This window comes from Macaca thibetana, chromosome 4, assembly GCF_024542745.1.
Source record: "Macaca thibetana thibetana isolate TM-01 chromosome 4, ASM2454274v1, whole genome shotgun sequence".
NCBI lineage: Eukaryota > Metazoa > Chordata > Mammalia > Primates > Cercopithecidae > Macaca > Macaca thibetana.
The window spans coordinates 34566043-34581101 of NC_065581.1; the positions used below are offsets into that span (position 1 = coordinate 34566043).

The following is a 15059-nucleotide window of genomic DNA, read 5'->3' on the forward strand; positions in this document are numbered from 1 at the left end:
GGGGGCAGTGTGGGGAAGGAGAGGGCGAGTTCCTGAGATGTTGAGGAATCAGGCTGGTGGACCATGAGAGAGGGGGTGGGGGCAAAGGACAGGGTTCATCAGGGGACAGGCTTCAGGTCCAAGTAACCCTGGACCAGTATTAGGCAGATCAGGCTACCCTGGACATCTGGCTAAAGTTCCCCTGGGCACTGGTGCCCCACCTGCCTTTCCTGGGCCGCTCCATGTGTGGATGAGGGGCTCAGCCTCTTCTCTGGCCAGAGACACTGCCTGCTTCGCTCAGGCCCAGGTCGCCCACTGGTCTGGTTCAGCCTCTCTCGGACTCATCCCCCAAGACCCCCTTACCCATCTCCTGGTCCCCCCAGATCTGTTGGTGCAGTACTTTCTCCATTTCCACGTGTCCATGGAGAACATGTTCCAGGATGGCCCCTTCTCCCTCACTGCTCATTTCACAGAGGCAAGATGGGGAAGGTGACTGGAACCCACTCTCCTGGCCCTTGCCCGCCAGCCATTGTCTGTTCAGTGCCCTCTTTACCTGCTCCAATGCTTGGCACAGCAGGAGCTGCTCAGCAGATGTGTTAGCAGCAAGAGAACAAGGGGTGGCTGGGCACGGTGGCTCACACCTGTAATCCTAGCATTTTGAGAGGCAGAGGCGGAGGCAGGAGGAATGCTTGAGCTCAGAAGGCTGAGGCTGCAGTGAGTCATAATTGATCACGCCACTGCATTCCAGCCTGGGCACCACAGAGAGACCCTGTCTCCAAAAAAAAAAAAAAAAAAAAAGAACAAGGGGTGATGGAGAGGCTGCAGCCCGTGTGGGGGTACCTACCTGCCCAGCTGCCCTTGGGTGGCTGAGCTCCTCTCCCATCTCCACTGTGTGGATGGATGTGGGCCTCCCCATGCCCAGAGAGGGCAGAGCCCCGCAGACATAACAGGAATTCCTGGGGTGCCCTGAAGCCTGGTTTAAAGTGGGGTGGGGGTCCCATGATCCCCTCCCTGCCCCATGACTCCCCCTGCAGAGTGACTGACTGATCACATTTCACCAGGGAAGGCACATGGCCTCCTGCGTGCTCTGTCCCTCCCCCTGCCCAGCTGTGTGCTGGGCTCCGGTTACCTGGCCCTGGAAGAGGGTATGACCTCCTTTCCCCCCAGCCCTGCCCCACCTCCCCTCTCCCTCTCACGCTGGACTCACACACATCCCTATTCTGGGAACCCCAGAACCTCCACAGGGATGAGCAGGAGGCCCTTCAGGTTCTAGAGGGGGAAGGACTTCCCACTTGAGCAAGATGGCCAGTGAGTGCCCTGGCCCCCAGGTCTCCAGGAGGGCCTGTCCACTTTCCACCACCTGCTTTCTGTGTTTGTTTTGCTGCTGTTGTAAAGAGCAAGGTTCCATATTGACTTCTTATTCTTCTATTTATGTAACAACATTTTCGAGCCCCTAATATGTGACCTGAGACGTACAGCAGTAAACACACACAGGGGCCCGCCGTCCAGAATCCATGATCTGGTACTTTCCTTATGCAATCATATAGGGCACTTTATTTCTGTTTTCCGACTTCAGCCAACTTCTCTCCATGGTCATTTCCCCAAAGCTCAACTTCCCTTCCAAGATGCCTGCTGCTCTACGCTTTCCATAGCCATGTCTGGGACCCACTTTGCTCTCTGCCTACCCTCTGGTCCTGGCTTCCGGAAATCAGTCCTGACCAGCGTGGTACTCTCTCTTCTGTGGACTAGGAGCATCCTAGGCCAGCCCATAGATGCCACCATTTGGAGGCAGAAAACGCCTGGGGCTCATAGGCATGCACTCACTATTTGGTGGGCAGGTCTCTCTCTGGCCAGCTCCCCGTTGGCCTCTCCCTCCCCAGCCTGGACTGACCTTTGAGGACTTCCCCCTTCACTGCTGCCTTCCCTGGCTGTTCATCCCTCACTATGTCCTGTGGATTTCATGCCCCATACGTTTCTCGAATTGGTCCCCTTTTCTCCATCTCTGTGGCCCTGGCCTGGCCCACCTTGTAGTCGTGGATGACTTCAGTAGCTCCTCATGTTCTCCCACATCTCTTTACAGCCTGCTCCTTTGTAATTGTTATGGCTCCTACAAGCCATTCTCCCCAGGGTGATGTTTAGAAACAATTCAAGTCATGTCACTTTGCTGCTTAATACTTGTCAGTGGCTCCATCCTTAGAATAAAGTCCAAATTTCACCCCCAGTGTTCAGCCCCTGCCCACCTCCTCAGCCCCACCTCACACCTGGCTAACTCCTCTTCATCCTTCAGATGCAAGCTCCAGCTCCAGTGTCACCACCTCCGGGAAGCCCTCCTGGCCCTTTCTAAAACAGTCTACCACCTAGTCCCTTTTTTTAGAAGTGCTTATGCCAGCTGTAGTTGCATATTTATGTGTGTGACTTGCTCCTTGCCTGTATCTCCTCCTTGGGGACAGTGACTTGGCTCATTTTGCTCAACGCTATGTCCTCAGCATGTAACCCAGCGCCAGCCTTCCAATACTTGTTTGGTGAATGAATGAATGAGTGGATAAACACGTGGACACATTCTGGGTCTCTGGCTTTCCCTCCCGGGTTCGCCATGCTCTGGCTTGCACAACAGCGGTTTCCTTTCCTCTCCCTGACCCGTTGATGGGGGCCTTTGGCTCGGTTGCTGTGGCTCTGTGGCATCATCCCTCCTCAACAGCTGCCCCCGTCCCTGCTCCCATGACCCAGTGTTCCTGCCCTAGAGACAACAACCTCCACCTCATTCTAGGATGTGTCATCACCCCTTCCCACAGTGTAAACATGGGTGGCGGCTACAGACCTGCCCACGTTCCAGTAAAAGCCCCTCCTGCCATGCTGGGCTCCCCTGTCACTGTACCCCAGCTTTTGGCACCTTCCTCTTCCTTCTCCTCCCCGCCGCCTCACTGCCTAGAAAGTGCAGGTTGGAGCATGCCCTGAGAGAGGTCAGTGTCCAGCCCTTCACAGCAAGGGGGACCTTGAGGCTGGGCGGCTTATGGCTTCCCTAGCATCACATCCCTGCTGGCCTGACCTGGCCCCCAGCTCCCAGCCCCACCCGGGAGCTTCCAGCCTGCGTGTTGGACCCAGTTCAGGGCTCTGCATCAGAGCCTGCCCTGTCGGGCTCCCAAACAGCTGAAGAGACTGGGGTAGGAGGGCCGGCCCAGACCACTACAGCCGGGAATCTGGGAGGTGATAAACTCTCTGGAAGGCAGACGGCCCCACTGACTAGGAAGCAGCAGGGGTGTTACCACTCAGGTCCTCAGGGACAGACAACCTCTGCAGGCCGTGTGTGTGTGTGTGTGTGTGTGTGTGTGTGTGTGTGTGTGTGTGGCCCTGGGAATGGGAGGTGCTGAGGGGAGCCACCATGCCCACCCTATGGCCATGATCAGTAGAAGCAGGTTAGGGGGCAGAGGGCTGGCCCTGCCCTGAGCTCTTCACATACTTTATCTCACTGGGTCCTCCCAATAGCCCTGTGAGGGAGGGGCCATCATTCCCCTCATTTCACAGTGGAGGAAACAGAGTGGCCTAGCCGCGATCTGAATCTGGGGCCCACACTCCTAGCCCGGATTCATTATCAGGCAGCCCTCAGTCACACCTTGGTGCAAAGACACATCTCTACCCAGCGGGGAAGGCGCGGGTCACTCTTCCACTTCCCCAGCCAAGCCTGGGCCGTTATTTGGGCCTGCGGAAGGCTGGGAGGAGGGGAGGAGATGGCTGCCCCTGCACGTGGCCACAGGCTGGGGATGTGGCACTGGGCTAGCTCTCCCAGCAGTGCTGGGTCATTCATCCACATCCCCCAGACCACACCACATCTGGCTGAGGCCCAGGGAGAAGATATCCCTGCTGAGGGCCACACGGGGAGCTGGGACCCAGAGGACCCAGGGCTGCCACCCCCCAGGCCAGGATTCAGGTTCTTGTGGACTTTTAATCCACGCAAGAGCCAATGTGTGACATTGAGAAGCCAATTACATGCCATTGATATGGCAGCCTGCATCTCCTTTGTCCCACAGACAATCTGCGTGTAACGTTTATGAGGCCTTCACGGTGGCTGACATCAAGGGCTGCAGGAGGAAGGTGGCCAGCAGGGGCCCCGCCCTGCCCACTGGTCCTTGGAGAAATTTTTGCTGCCCTCTCTAGGGTGGAGGGCTGCTTTCCTGAAGAGAACAGGCTGCCACCTGCCTTCCAGGCAGGAGGGGGAGACTGAGAGGACCCTGCCCTGAGCGTCTCCCCAGGGCATGCCTGAGCCCGCCACTCTTGTTGGTTTGACTGCTTTGTTGGCTCCACTCAGAGCAGTCCTTTAGAGAAAGAAAGAAAATCCTGGAACACCAGAGCTGGAGGGGCCTTCAGAGGCCACCTGATAATAGTCTTTTCATTTTCCAGGAGAGGAGAGACAAAGTTAGGCTGTGAAGAGGTGAGAGGCCCTGCCTGGGGTTGCAGGATGGCTAGTGGATGAGCCAGAACTAAACCCCCGTCCCAGAATGGCCAGTTCTTTCTGCTGCACGGAATCGAGGCTGGACTGTGGATGTGGACTCACCTGGGCTCTATTCTTCACTCTGCCATTTCCTGGTGATGTGACTGCGGATGGGCATCTTAACCTCACTGGGCCTCTGTTTCCTGATCTGTAAAATGAGGATAATTTTCTTTGGATTGTTGTGATGTTTCAGTGATATAATGCAAGTAAAAAGCATTTAGCACAGTGTATCACACAAGGTTCCCCCAAATCTTGAATATTGTTATTTTTAAATTTTTTTATATTTTAGAGATAAGGTCATGTTCTGTTGCCCAGGGTGGATTGCAGTGGCGCAGTCATGGCTCACTGCAGGGCTCGAGTGATCTTCCTGCCTCGGCCATCTAAGGAAATAAGACTGTGAGTGTGCACCATTGTAGATTTTTTTGTAGAGTTGGGGGTATCACTGCGTTGCCTAGGCTGGTCTGGAACTCCTGGGCTCAAGAGATCCTCCTGCCCTGGCCTCCCAAAGTTCTGGGATTACAGGCATGAGCCACCATGCTTGGCCTATGATTTTTAATAACATGGGGCTTGGTCTCTGGAAGTGGAAATGATGTCGTCATACTGTCTAATTTTAGATTCATGTCTTGACATGGTTATGTTGTGGCTCAGAATATTTGAATCTGGCATTGTCCCCCAAATCCAGGACGTAAATTGCTGTGGGAGCAGAAGGTAGGAGAGATTCATCTACTTGCCATGGGGGTGAGGTGCAGGCCTCCTAGGAGAGAGGGCATGCAAGCTGGGCCTTGAAGGACTCCTGTAGTAATCTCCAAGCAGAGAAATGAATGAAGGGAACAGCAAGGGGGACAGTGTCCACAAAGGCCCAGAGGCCTGAAGAGCATGGCATTTCTGGAAGGCTTCAAGGTGGCTGGGTGGAAGTGGGGATGGAGGCAGGTAGAAGGATACCTCTTCTCTCCTCCCTCGCCAGGGGTGCCCATTTCAACTGAAGCCAGGACTGCAGCCGCTTGCCAAGACAACACTTTATAGCTCACATGGACTTTTCCTCATTCCACATGGGATTGCCCTGCCCTGGCCTCCCAAAGTGCTGGGATTACAGGCATGAGCCACCATGCTTGGCCTATTATTTTTTGAGACAGAGTCTTGCTCTGTCACCCAGGCTGGAGTGCAGTGGCGGGATCTTAGCTCACTGCAAGCTCCGCCTCCCAGGTTCATGCCATTCTCCTGCCTCAGCCTCCCGAGTAGACTACAGGCACCTGCCACCATGCCCGGCTAATTTTTTGTATTTTTTAGTAAAGACAGGGTTTCACCGTGTTAGCCAGGATGGTCTCAATCTCCTGACCTCGTGATCCGCCCACCTCGGCCTCCCAAAGTGCTGGGATTACAGGCGTGAGCCACCATGCCTGGCAGCCTATTATTTTTAATAACAGGGATTCCACAGATGAGGACATGGAAGCCCCCGGAGGGAGTGGCCCCCCAGATACACCCAGCTGGGCAGGGGGAGAGCCAGGTGGGGACCCAGATGTGCAGACTCTCCTGCTGGGGGTTGGACTTTCAGACGTGGGTGGTGGGAGCTGGGGAGGATTAACTTGGGGAATGGGGAGGCGCAAGGCAGCATCTCTCTGCTGGAAGGAAGGTGCGGGGCTGGGGCTGTGATTGCTGGGCACGGATGATAGCCTGGGGGGCGGCCACGCGTGTTATTTATGGCTGTTTATTTGAGAGTCCTTCAGGGCCGCTAAAGTAATTGAATAAGTGAGGGTGAGCAAATGCGGGCGATCATTTAATTGTGGCAGAAAATGAAGTTGGTTGCAGCTGGGGGCTGCCAGCCCATTACTGTCGGCCCTGGTTTCTGCTGAGCTGGGCTGGCGGGGCTGAAGCTGCTATCTATCCTTGGCCTGCCCACACACTGTCCCCTGGCAGCTGGCCCCGCATCTGGGCAGGTTGGTGGTCAGGGATTTTGTTCTCTGGGCATCCCACTCCCCGTGGCCCCATCTCTGCCCGAGGAAGGCCCTGGAGGCTGCTGTAGACAGTAGAGGGGACTGGGAAGACCTGGGAGGGCAGGGAATGCTTGGAGTCTGGTGGCAAGACCAGGGGTTCAGATCACAACATCTGTAACAGCAATGTCAGCAGACACATACAAAGCCCTTATTATGTGCCAGGCACTGTTATAACCATGAATATGTATCAACTCAGTCAATCCTCCAGTAACTTTGTGGGGAAAGTGCCATTATTATCCCTTGATTGCACAGATGAGGAAACTGAGGCACAGGTTTCTGACTCCTCACACAGGGTTGAGAATCCCCTGGGAGATCCTGCAATTCTGGGGAATCCCCCGGGAAGCTGCAGCAGCCATCAGGTGAGACATAGTGAGACCTGGAGCCATCAGGTGAGACATAGTGAGACCTGGAGCCATCAGGTGAGACATAGTGAGACCTGGCCACGAGGGTCCCACACGCTGTGGGGCTCTCCTGAGCCCTGAGGACCCTTAAGGCCCTTCAAGCTTTCTCCCTCACACCTCTCTTATTTTAACCTAGCTATGCCCCAACTGTCTGCACCCCTGGACAAGGCCAGGGCAGAAACCCAGACTCTAAGTTCTGAGGCCTGAGGAGGCCACTTGCAGGCATGGGCCCGCTCAGTCCCCAGAGCTCTTCTGGTGCCCTTTCCAGCCCCTGCAGGTGCAGATAAAATTAGGCCTAGAAGGCGAGAAGCCTGTTCACTTTCCCAGACTGGGGCAGTGACAGTGTCCCCAAGGCAGTGCCAGGAAGGGCAGCCTCGAGCAGATGGGGAGCGTGGGGGCAGGGGTGGGAGGCTGGGTCTAGACTGAATTGTCTAGACTGAATTGGAGGTGACTGCAGGCAAGTCCCTAGAGCTAAGGTGGCCAGAGAGCAAATAGAAATACCAGACGCCCAGTCACATTTGAATTTAATCCTGTGCGACTCAAATTTCAGTGGGGTCCTGTGTTTTGTGTGGCAGCCCTCCCTGCAGCTCCAGGCCTGTTTCTTCACCTGTCAAGCTGGATGTACAGGCTGCCTGCCACACTCACTGGGGGGGGAACCCCCCCTCCCCCACCGAGAGGCTCTGGGGAGACATCACCACATTACTCATTCTGCACACATGGCTGCGCTCCCTCTCCGGGCCAGGCACAGATCTGGATAGTGGAGTTAATCAGGGAACAAAACCAATATAAACCCTTGCTGTTAACTGGCAGACAGCTAAAAATGTTTTATTTTTTATTATTTTATTTTATTTATTTTTTGAGACGGAGTCTTGCTCTTTTCACCCAGGTTGGAGTGCAGTGGCTCAATCTCAGCTCACTGCAACCTCCACCTCCTGGGTTCAAGCAATTCTCCTGCCTCAGCCTCCAGAGTAGCTGGGATTACAGGCATGTGCCATCATGCCTGGCTAATTTTGTATTTTTAGTAGAGACAGGGTTTTGCCATGTTGGTCAGGCTGGTCTCGAACTCCTGACCTCAGGTGATCCACCTGCCCTGGCCTCTCAAAATGCTTGGATTACAGGTGTGAGCCACCATGCCCAGCCTAAATTTTTTTTTAAAAGTAAAACAAGTAGAAGGTAGATGGTAGTGTGGCAGAGAAAAAAAATGCAGTGAATTAATGGTGGGGTGTATTGGGGGTTTCCGTGTTAAAGAAGCAGGTCAGGGAAGGCCTGGCCGAGCTGTCTTTTGAGCAGAGACTTGAGGAGGTAGGTTTGCCAGTTTGTAGATGTGGGAAGAGGAAGCCAGGAAGAGGCACTGCAAGCAGGGGCAGGAGCCAGGAAGCCAGTGTGGCTGGAGCAGAGGAAGCCAGGGGAGAGAGGTAGAGAAGAGGGTCAGGGGTGCGTGCGTGCGTGTGTGTGTGTGTGTGTGTGTGTGTGTGTGTGTGTGTGTGTGTGACAGAGAGAGAAACTCTGGCTTCTCCTTTGAGTGGATAGGGGTCAATCCTAATCTAAACAACCTGTGAAGCCCAGTGCAAAATGAAATCTTGGGGCCCTTCTGAGCGTGGAACTTATTTCGTGTATCATGAAGCCAACCTTGGGGTCAAGGAATGAAATGGGGCCAGTGAGGATGTTTTGCATTTGTCAGGCTGGAGGTGACAGGGGTGCAGACCGTGGAGGTAGAGAGATGTGTGGCTAGACTATCCTTATTTTATAGATGGAGAAACTGAGTCCTAGGGGCTGTAAGTCACTAGCCTAAGAGCACACAGCTAGTAAGTGACCAAACCAGGAAGAAAACCCAGTTCAAGGCGTGTCCCCTGCTGTGTTTGCAACACCATCTTGGTCTCCAGCCCCACCGCCCCCTGCGGGACACTTGTAGGTTCCTGCTGGCTGCACTCTTCCCAGTAAGGGGGCCACAGTTACCTCCAGGTCTTCCTCTCCTAACTTCTCTGTCCTGGTCTTCACTGCACTGCTGCTCACCTGCTGCACGGTCCCTCCGGCCACTGCCTCAGCCTTCACCTCTCATGTGGAGGACACCCTTATCCTCTGCACAACTGGCCTCTCTGAGGCACAGCCTTCCTCATGCCCCTACCCAGGTTGTGGCAGTTCCCGTAGTGATGGGGTGAGTCTGGCCCCAGTCTGAGAGCCCCTCCTCCCTCACCTTCCCACCTGCTCCCTGAACTTGGCTGCCCAGATATACTTGTCCAGTGATTCCCTCCATTCACCTCTCTCCTCTTCTTGGCCTTCCCATGTTTTACCCTGATCAGCAGGCCATCTCCTCCAGGGAGCCCTCCCTGCTTGTGCAGCTGATGTACTTGTCCTCTGCTGAGTTCCAGAGGCGCCTTGGTGTCACAGCCACCTACGGCACCCGCCCCACACTGAGTTCTGGCAAGGTTTTCTACACATTTACTTTCCCTTCCCTCCAACCTGCATCCTCCACCCAACTGGGCCGTGAGCTTTTTGAGGATAGAGGATTGTCTCTTTGTCATTCCTTCATTTGTTTATTTATCCATCCATGCAGCACCTGCTAGGTACCAGGCACTGTGCTAGGTCTCGTGGGATTTCTAATAAGAAATCAGAGATGTGCTTCCAGTTAATCCCCACCGTGAACTAAACACTGTATCTGAGAACCCAACTAAATGATAGCAAAGGATGAAAAAGTGTGTGCCTGCAAGGACAGGGAGAATAAGCCAGAGAGGACTGTAGACGAGAGAGCGCAGCTCAGAGAGGTGAAAAGAGACAAACAGGTGGTAACTAGCTCCCAGCCAGCTTTCTCCATTCTGGGGCGGGCCAGCCATCAAGGGATCCAATAAGAAACAAGGTAAAAGTCTCTGAAACTGGAAGCCCCACGTACATCTGAGGCAGGGGGATCAGCTGAAAGCTCTCAGATAATGCCCTCCACCAAAATGAGGACATAAGCCAAGAAAGAGAATGGCATGGCGTCTGGGAGGTAGGGAGTCCAATTCTGGAGAGTGGTGGAGGCGGGTCCCAGGGCCTCAGGGCTCTGCAGGCCTGGGGAGCGCTCCAGAGAGGGAAGATGCCACCAAGGGAACAACAGACTGATCAGATTGCCAGAGGTATGTGACTGCCTGGAGAAGAGGTTTAAAGTCTGGTCAGAGAGTTTGGGGTTAAACTGATGAAGGTACATAGAAAGCTCAGGGGCCAGGGCTTGGTGGCTCAGGAGTATAAATCCCAGCACTTTGGGAGGCCAAGGTGGGAGGGTCACTTGAATCCAGGAGTTTGAGATGAGCCTGGGCATTCAGGGAGACCCATCTCTTCAAAAAACGAACGAACAAACAAAAACAAACCAAAAAAACTGGCCAGGTGTGGTGGCGCATGCCTGTGGTCCCAGCTACTTGGGAGAATCTCTCGAGCCCGGGAGGTGGAGGTTGTAGTGAGCCATGATGGTGCCACTGCACTCCAGCCTGGGTGACAGAGTAAGACCCTGTCTCAAAAGCAAAAACAGAAACCTCAGGGAATAAACAACAACCAACAGGAAAATTAATTAACTTTAGGAACCAAAAAGTTTTTTTTTTGTTGTTGTTTTGTTTTTGAAATAGAGTCTCACTCTGTTCTCCAGGCTAGAGTGCAGTAGCGCCATCTTGACTCGCCCCAACCTCCACCTTCCAGGTTGAAGCCATTCTCCTGCCTCAGCCTCTCGAGTAGATGGGATTACAGGCACCCACCACACCCGGCTACTTTTTGTGTTTTTAGTAGAGACGATGTTTCACTATGTTGGCCAGGCTGGCCTTGAACTTCTGACCTCAAGGGATCCACCTGCCTCGGCCTCCCAAAGTGCTGGCTTTACAGGCGTGAGCCACTGTGCCCTGCCCAAAAACTTTTACATTAAAGGAAATATAATCCTAATATGCTGTATGGTTCAGCTAGACTAATATTTACATGTTGTAACACTGATGTAAACATGGGATGCTGAGTTAAAAAAAATTGTTAAGTAAAGAGGCAGGATGGGGGAGGAGGAGTGGGCAATGGGCCAGTTAAATCCTCCTAATGGGAAGTTAAAATACAATCTTTGCTAAGTCAATAGATAAAATCGAAAATAAAAGAACCATGAATTTGGCCGGGCGCGGTGGCTCACGCCTATAATCCCAGCACTTTGGGAGGCCGAGGCGGGCGGATCACAAGGTCAGGAGATCGAGACCCACGGTGAAAGTCTCTACTAAAAATACAAAAAAATTAGCCGGGCGCGGTTGTGGGCGCCTGTAGTCCCAGCTACTCGGGAGGCTGAGGCAGGAGAATGGCGTGAACCCGGGAGGCGGAGCTTGCAGTGAGCCGAGATCGCGCCACTGCACTCCAGCCTGGGCGACAGAGCGAGACTCCGTCTCAAAAAAAAAAAAAAAAAAAAAAAAAAAAAAAACCATGAATTTGTTGTGTATGCGTATTACATAGAACCAAGTTGGCCAACAGAGGTGGAAGTAGGCCTGGGGGTGGGGCAGGGACAGATGTTCTTTCTTCATAGCCATGAAGTCCTATTTTACTTTCAAAAATTATGTCCATGTCACTGTTTTCTTTTTTGAGACAGAGTCTCGCTCTGTCACCCAGGCTGGAGTGCAGTGGTGCGATCTTGGCTCACTGCAACCTCTGCCTCCCGCGGAGAGACTACAGGCACGCACCACCACGCCTGGCTAATTTTTTGTATACACGGGTTTTTGCCGTGTTGACCTAGTCTCAAACTCCTGAGCTCAAGCAATCCACCCGTCTCGGCCTCCCAAAGCTTGGGGATTACAGGCATGAGTCACTGTGCCCAGCCATGTGTCACTTTTATAACAAACTTATTTTTTTTAAAAAAGGAAGGGAGGGGAAGGCCGTGCGTGGTGGCTCACTCCTGTAATCCCAGCACTTTGGAAGGCTGAGGCGGGTGGATCATGAGGTCAGGAGATCGAGACCATCCTGCCTAACACGGTGAAACCCCGTCTCTACTAAAAATACAGAAAAAAAAAAATTAGCTGAGTGTGGTGGCGGGAGCCTATAGTCCCAGCTACTCAGGAGGCTGAGGCAGGAGAATGGTGTGAACTTGGGAGGCGGAGGTTGCAGTGAGCCGAGATCGCGCCACTGCACTCCAGCCTGGGCGACAGAGCAAGACGCCGTCTCAAAAACAAGAAAAAAAAAAAAGCCCCTAGTATATGAGTCCATGCACCAACGTGGACCCCCTACCTTGCCCTGCCTGCTGAAGCACCAAAGGATGTGCAGTGCAGGTGGATCAGCACGGTGGCATGGCTGAAGACTCAGAGAGGGACTGAGCCTGCGAGCCTGCGGGAGGTCAGAGACAGACGCCCATGTGAAAAGCTAATCCCCACTGAGGGGTTAATTGCTCCACCTCTCAGCTGTCACAGGGCTCCTCAGCAGCTTGCTGGTGCTCCATGTATATTCACTGGCTAGAAGCTTTGACTCTACATTAGAAAGCAACCCCTGGGTGGGATTTAGCCCACGGCAGCCACCCCTGGAGAGGTGTTAGGAGTGCTCGGTGGAGACTGCACCCCTTCCCTTCCCCTATGGGTCAGCTGGGCTCAGGGTCTTATGTTTCCCAGGTTCCATGTTGAATGCATGACCTGAGGGGTGAGGGCCCAGGTTTGCATATATAGTTTCTTATATGCATGTGTGTGCACAGGTGGGCACATGTTGACATGCATGTGAGGGCATGTGCCTGTGTGAATGGTGTCTTCAGTGGAGGGGTGTGAATCTGTCCACTCCCTGCACACAGGAACAGAATGGGGAGACTCAGAGCCCCCCTCTCCTGTTTGTTTTGTTTTGTTTTGAGATGGAGTCTTGCTCTGTCGCCAGGTTGGAGAGCAGTGGCACCATCTCAGCTTACTGCAACCTCTGCCTTCCGGGTTCAAACGATTCTCCTGCCTCAGCCTCCTGAGTAGCTGGGATTTACAGGCACCCACCAAGATGCCCAGCTAATTTTTTTATTTTTAGTAGAGATGGGGTTTCGCCGTGTTGGCCAGGATGGTCTCGATCTCCTGACCTCATGATCTGCCCTCCTCGGCCTCCCAAAGTTCTGGGTTTAGAGGCATGAGCCATCGCACCTGGCCTCCTGCAGATGTTTTTAGAGCTGGCCATTAGCCAGAGCTGTGTGGCCCACAAAGGAAGTCCTGGGAGCCCCCACCTGCTCTCTCGATGGGCCTCTGCCATTTTTCTTCACCACAAGGCTGTGCATCCTCTCTCTTGTCTCCTTTGACAAACCTACTTGTAGGTGAGACTCTGAGAGGTTTGCATTTTTAAAAAGGACGAAGTGTTAAACTAAAGGAATGAATCTTTGATGGTGGAATTTCAGGCCTCTTCCTCTTAGGTGAGGTTTTGTTTGTTTTGGCTCTGGCTTGGTTTTGGCAGGGAACCTTCCCTGTGTCCCTGGAACCACCCTGAAGCCCTAAGATCCCTCCTGGACACTGTCAGCTGGGTCACTCTCCTGTTTCGACAGAGCGTTTCCTGGGGTGGGAGTGCAGGTGGGGGACATCAGCTTCCTTAAGCTCCGAAGTAGCCCACCTGCCAGGGACCCATGCCCTCTCTGCTCAGTCTTCAGTCCGTCCCCTTCCCTCCTGTCTGCCCTGCTCTGATACAGCCTCCCCCAGGGGAGGCCAGGAAAGATCCACCCCCACTCCTGAGGGGCCGGGGCTGGCCAGGCCGCGGTGGGCAGAGGGCATCCCAGCCACCTCCGCATCTGACTCCACAGCTGCGAGACAGTGCCAGCTTTTACCTGGACTTAGCCCACCTCCGTCCCTGGGGCTGCAGCTGCACTCTCTGAATGGGAGCCTCCAAGAGTCAGATGCAGAAATAAGCCCCTCATCTTCTGCTGGGGCCCCCAGTGGTAGGCTCTGGGGGCTTTGTGTACCAGGGCAGGCTGCAGGGATGTATCAGGCTCTCCCCTCCTCTCCAGAGTGGGGGACAGCTTCGTACTCTGCCTGCCACACCCACTTCTCTCCAGGGCAGCCCTGTCTCGGGCCCCATGCTCTGCAGGCCTGCAGGACCAAAGAGGGAGAAGCCTGGGTGTCTCTGTCTGGCGGAGCCAGCTGGGATGAGCGTCTTCCTCATCCTTCCCAGGGCCCGGTCTCCTCATCCTCAGTCTCCTGGCCCCAGGAGGGCCCCAGTGGAGCTGAGAGGGCTCAGTGCTGGGGGTGGGGCTTGACGGACCCTGGCAGCCTGCTTTGTGGCACTCAGAAGGGGAAGAAGATCTCAGCCCTAGCACAGAGGGCTGGGAGGCTCAGGCACAGAGAGCCTGGTCAGCAGGCCCCATGTTGGCCACACGAGTGACCCTTCTGGGGGCCTGAACCCAGAGCTCTGTCTGCTGGGACGCCAGCAACCCTGCTGCAGCCCTGCAGCCTGCCCAGAGCCCCTGTGTGTTCAGCCTGGGGCTCCTCACTGGAGGCCTCAGAGCTCCCCTCTCCTGTGGCCCCAGCCCAGCCTGGCTGCTGTCCGTGCCCTGGCCTGACCCCTGCAAGACACTTGTGAGAAGCTCTCAGCCTGGGCTTAGGGCCAGTGGCTGGGGACTCTGCCCTGAAGCAAGGCAGCCTGACCCCGGTGTCACTCCTGTCCCCAGAACTGGTGGGGAGGTTGGCCTTCCTCCCCTCCTGGTGCACTGCTGACCCCTGCTGGCCACCCTCGCACACCCTCCGCACACAGGCATTTCTCCACAAGGACCTGCTGCTTGAATGCTCCCAGCGCAGGGGGCTCAGCACCTTGCACAGCCTGTTCCAGTGAGAGACACTTCTGCCTCTCTGAAAAGTTCTTTATCATTAGCTGAAGTGTGAATATTGGTACTTCTATCTGTTATTCTTAGTTATACTGTCTGTAGTCACATGTTTTCATAATAACGATAACAACAACAGATACTGTCTGTGTGCCAGGCGCTGTCCACTATGTCATTTAATCCATTCAACAGCTGCGAGGTTGGTGCCTGTGTCATTCCCATTATACAGGTGGGAACGTGAGGCCCAGAGAAAGTGTGTCATCTAAGGCTACCCAGCCAGGAAGTCAGGAAGCCACTGAACTTGGGATTGGAATCCAGGGCCCAGGCCTTGCCAGCTGTGCTGTGGACAGCACTGCCGTCCCACACCCACCATCTGCTTGTCCCTCTCTGGCTGGTTCTTATTTCCCCACCAGGCCCTGTGGCCCCACATGAACTCACTCTTCCTCCTCCAGACCTTGCAGCTG

At 54.4% G+C, this 15059-nt stretch overlaps 1 protein-coding gene across 42 annotated transcripts in view; it reads right to left on the reverse strand.

Annotated features, from left to right (window-relative positions):
* The window catches only part of LOC126952767 (ubiquinol-cytochrome-c reductase complex assembly factor 2), a 317841-nt gene that overhangs the window by 48633 nt on the left and 254149 nt on the right, over positions 1 to 15059 (reverse strand). The window contains exon 1 of one of the 42 annotated variants that reach the window (XM_050787769.1): positions 3788 to 3791. The exons of the other annotated variants lie outside the window; for them this stretch is intronic. The gene's annotated coding sequence lies outside the window, so the exon portion shown is untranslated. Of the gene's footprint in view, positions 1 to 3787; positions 3792 to 15059 lie in introns of those variants that run through there. 42 annotated transcript variants of the gene reach the window in all.